Genomic DNA, 5,560 nt, shown 5'->3' with positions numbered 1-5,560 from the left:
AGATCCCATAATATATATATATATATATATATGTGTGTGTGTGTGTGTGTGTGTGTGTGTGTGTGTGTGTAATGCTGGTTGTTTAATTTCTGTATTGATTTGCCATCAGCAAAACTCATCACTTGACAAGAATCCCGGGGAGTTTAGCAGAAAGCTTGAGATGTTACTGGGGCCAGAATTATTCTGATTCAAATTTAAAATAGTCTAGAACTACGATTAAAGCAAACCTGTAGTCAAAATGATTGCCTTGACAAGCTGAATTAAATGACACTAAATTTGCTCTAATACAAGTCAAATTAAGCCTGGAGCAAAATGTTATATCACTTTAGAGGCTTTTGTGGTTAATTAAAATGTCAAATGAATTTCAAATTAGACAAGCTTACAGTAAAATCGAACAACTCCATGAGACGAATCCCATGAGCTCAATATCACTCAATTTTGACAGCATTAATGCATTTAAATGTCGATAAAAATTTATTTAATCAAAGAAATAACTCTGAATCGTTTGGCGGAGTGGTCCAGACATGCATTATTTACGGAGGATGCGCTCTTAAAATCTATAAATAAAGTCATACTCCCTTCATGAAAAACGACCTAGACTTGGGCCGGGAGTATGAGCCAAAGTCCAAAGTAATTCTTGATTGAAAAGAGCCGACAAACACTTTCTGATTTCGTAGTTGCCAACCACAGTCGGTCGGCTACCGTCGACCACTTTCAACAGCCCTTTGCTCGTTGTGCTCGTCTTCATCCGTGGACCTTATAGAGTGACGACTGGCATTTTACTAAACAGATCCTTATTGGACATACCATTAAACAGCCACCATAAATCCATAAAGAAGAGCATATACTTCTATCAGAATACTGTAATGCAGTTTTACTATAAAATGAATATAAATTAATATGGAAAACCTTGAACTCCAAACCAATTTTAATGGTCGCTTGGTTATCCAAAAATTGAATATAGTATAATTCAAATATAGTGTATATGAAATATATTGCAGTTCTTAAGTGTAAAACAAACACGTTGTTTTTTGCTTTCTTTGAAATAATATGAAACCTACGTAAAGGAAGTGACCAACGGGTGATGGCCAAGGGATGATGGCTAGTCAGGTCAGCTAGCCAGTGGTGTGGACAATTAAAAATTGGCCTAGCATGAAATTCAAAAATACACCACAAATAAACTATAAGACTTATTAGAATTCACTTTAAGTTCTACGAAAGCATAAACTTTTTAACAGACCCTAAATAGATTGATTTTATTTTTGCTTGGGTACACATAGGTTTGTTATTGTCTAACCCAACTAATTAGTTTTATTTCATTTGAGTTTTAAACTTAAAAAAAAAATCAAAACAAAACAAATATTAATTAAACTTAACGCAAATGCTTTAGGATAATTAAATTTAAACATTTCATAATCAAATCGACTCTAAAGATCAAATTTTTTAAAAAAAATTTCAATCCAAAACTAACCAAATCATCCAAAATGTCAAAGTTATATGTAATGAGTGATTGATTGGGAGAAGGAATCATTATCGGAACTTTAGATGAGCATGGTGCGTTAAGAGAGAGCATGTGGCATTTGTCTTTAGACATTTCTAGTACGGGGGCTTGCATTATTAAGCATTAAAAGTATGAATTTATGTTGGGGCTTCATGGTATTTCACTTTTGAAAGGAACAGGCTTTTATCAATGTGAATGCTTTCAATATCTTTCGATCGAAAGGGGAGCATGCTGCAAAATATTCTTTTGCTGGTACCGAGGCTTTAAATCATGGAGTTTGGGATTTGAAAAAGCACGTTGGTCCAACTTTTATTACGATTTCCCAGCTGCCTGCAGTTAGGATTATTTAAACAAATTGGAAGATTCGCATGCCTAACACTAGAGCTGTGAATTGATTCAAATTTTGGCTGGCATTGGATTAAACAAGCCGAGCAACAGGTCAAATTTTGGATCAAATTTATTTTCGAGCCTATGTCGAAACGACCTCAACTCGGCTCGAAATCGGGTTGTTAACCGCCATAGTTATGTTATGACTGTAAATTTAACAAATTTAACTCGAAAATTGTTAATCGATTGAAAATTGATTCGAATTTTGACTTAAATTGGATCGGATCAAAATAAACAAGCCGATGTACTATGTTATGTGAAAACTATGCGGAAGAGTAGAAATTCACACGACAACAATCAAACACAAAATATTATGTGGTTCGGGGTTGAATCGGTTCGCTTACGTCCACGAGAAGGGAGATTTTATTAGCACCAGAGCAAAAAAAAAAAAAACGGCTTGAGGTTGCAACTCAAACCATTCTCAACATCATACACCTCTTAGTCTTTCATAAGCCCAAGGTCCCTTTTTTAAAGGAGGGCTAGAGCATACAAGGAATAAAAACAAAAATGAAACAAATCAATTGAAATAAAAACCATTAAATACAACAATCTTCAGCTCATCTCTTACTTCAAGATAAGTGATAGATGACCAAGTGAGCTTTAACTCCAAATCAGCTGCACTAAGATGGTTGCCTACGTACTCCCCCAAAAGAATCAAGCCTTGTGTAGTTCTTCAAAATGCCCGACTAAGTAATCAGTCCTGAGCTCATATGCTCACCAAACTTCTGCAATGGTGAACTTCTTGACTGGCAGTACCTTCGTGGGCATGTCCGCTAGATTATCCTTCTATCTTCTTTAAAAGAACATTGTCTTCTTCAATCAAGTCTCGAACAATGTGATATCTTACGCAAATGTGTTTGGTACAAGCATGATGAACCAGATTTATAACCATGAATATTACACTCTGACTGACATTAAACACCGTTAGAGACTCCTGATCAACTTTGAAGTCATCCAATAGGCCCTACATCCATATTGCCTTTTTCATTATATGTGTGACTACCAGATACTCAGCCTCCGTAGTAGACAAAACAACAGTATACCGAAGAAATGACCTCCAAATGAATGAACCCCCTATCAATGTGAACAAATAGTTTGTCATAGATCTCCACCTATCCATATCACCCGCATAGGCAGAGTCAGTGTAGCCTAACACAAATCTGCAATAGATGATTGCCTCTCAAACATCAAGCCTACATAACTGTACCATTCAGATACCTCAGAATACTCTTTACAGCCTGCTGATGATTCCTTCTTGGATCATGCAACCACTCACAACACTAATTGTTTGTGCAATGTCTGGTCTAGTATAAACCATGACATACATCAGACTACCCAGTGCACTAGCATAAGGAATTGATGGCATATATTTCCTCTCTTGATCATCTTTAGGACACTGATATGAACTTATTTGAAAGTGAGATGCAATGGGTAAACTCATCGCCTTGCTAGAGTCATCAACTTCAAATTTCTTTAACAGCTTCACCCACTCCTTTCCAAAAAGTTTGGACAGTTAATTATTCATCCTATCAACCTCAATCTGACTAGCAAATACAATCAACATATATCAACATATAGAAGCAAGTAAATTAACTGATTGTTGGCCAACTTCTTGAAATATGCACAATGATTATACTGGCTCCTTATATACTCATGTCCCCTAATGAACTGATCAAATTTTTTATACCACTATTGTGGTGATTGCTTCAACCCATATAAAGATTTGTCCAGTTTGCAAACTAAGTCTTTTGATGCTCCATATCCAGGCAGCTTCAACATATAAATCTCCTCTTGCAATTCTCAGGGCAGAAATGCAGTCTTCACATTGAGCTATTCTAAAATCAGTCCATACTGTGCTACAAGTACTAAGAGAATGCGGATTGAGGGATGTTTGACCACTGGGGAGAATACTTCATCATATCAACCCTTCCTGTTGCGCAAAGCCTTTTGCCACTAATCTTGTTTTGTATCGCACACCAGCTTCGAGAGATCAATCCTTCTATGCATACACCCATTTGCACCCGATGAATTTCCTTCATGGAGAAAGCTTCACCAACCTACAATATTTTTCTTTCGATGAGACTCCATCTCTTCATCCATCGCCGCTCTCCAAAGATTGCAGTCTGCATTCTTCACTGCTTCTTTATAGTGATAAGAATTTTTCGTCTTTATGGCTGAAAGTGCAAATATAATGTGGTCCTTCAACCAAACTAGTTTTGGGACAATTTAGAGCCTAATCCTGCTCCTAACAATAGATTCTTGAGCAAGAATCTCAACCTCAGCATCTTCTTCCACCTTTTTCTAATAACTATCAACATATACCTCCTGAACTGCAACTAAATTAGATATCTGAGTCGAAGAGGACAAACTCTATGGAACAAAAGGAGTTGCATCAAACTCTAACTTCTGCTGCATATCTTTGGTCTAAGTAGAACACTCCACCTGCTTTGAGCCCCGGTTTTTCAACAAGCTTGTCTTGTCAAATGTAACAACCCTGCTAATGATAATCTTTCTTTCAGACGAATCATACAAATTGAAGCTCTTGACTCCACGCATAAAGTTGGTAAATATCGTCTTCTTTGCTCATGGTTTCAGTTTATCATTATGCACGTAGTAGTAAGTCAGACACTCAAACACTTTCATGTGCTCATAATCTCTAGTAGAATGTCTTGACCACATCTCCTTTGGGGTTTTCTTCCCAATAGTTGCAGAACGCAGACGGTTAACCAAGTGACAAGCATATTCTATGGCCTCGGCCAATAGATTCTGTCCAACCCAACATTGAATAACATACACCAAATTTTCTCCACTAAAGGCTGGTTCTTCTCTCTGCCACCATACTCTATTGTGGTGTCTCTCGAACAGTGAAGTGGTGATATATATCAGCTTTCTGGCACTCTTGCAAGAACTCATCCAAAGTGTATTCGCCCCAATTACCTAATCTGATACACCAGATCTTTTTACCAGTCTGAGTCTCAATCCACTTCTTCCATGATATTAAAATCTCCAGCACTTCGCTTTTGCGCTTCATGGTGTACACTCAAATATCGTGAGTAATCATCAATAAAAGAGACAAAATATGTGTGTTTGCTAAATGATATTATTTTCGTCGGGTCTCAAACATCTATGTGAACATACTAAAATACATTTTGTGTTGTGGATGATAGCCAAAAAAGAAGCCCGTGTCTTTTTGTCAAACAAACGATGCTCACAGAAATCAAGTTTGTAGGTACTCGCTCATTTAATCTATTATTTCTTCACCAAAGTCTAAAATGAAGCCTTTCCAGCATTAGCTAGTTGCATATGCACAACATAGTGGCATCAGAAGAATTATCAGCAATAGCAATCGTTCCAATCATTGTACTACCATGAAGATGGTAAAGGTTGTGATAACAAACTCCCTTCATAAAAACCATTACTTCACGATATATTCTCAAAACTCATGCCTCAATAAATATCTTGTAGCTTTTGAACTATAAAGTCCCAACTGAAACCAAATTCTTCCTGATATCAGGAACATTTTTGAAATCGATCGACTCTCTCACTGTACCATTATGCATCTTGATAAAGATGCTTCCTACACCAATAGTACAACAAGTTTGATCATTTCTCATAGTCACTACACCACTATCCAACTCCTTGTGCATACAGAACCACCCTTGATGAGGACAA

This window comes from Phalaenopsis equestris, unplaced genomic scaffold, assembly GCF_001263595.1.
Source record: "Phalaenopsis equestris unplaced genomic scaffold, ASM126359v1 Scaffold000224, whole genome shotgun sequence".
NCBI classification, from domain to species: Eukaryota; Viridiplantae; Streptophyta; class Magnoliopsida; order Asparagales; family Orchidaceae; genus Phalaenopsis; species Phalaenopsis equestris.
This window is presented reverse-complemented; position numbering follows the sequence as displayed.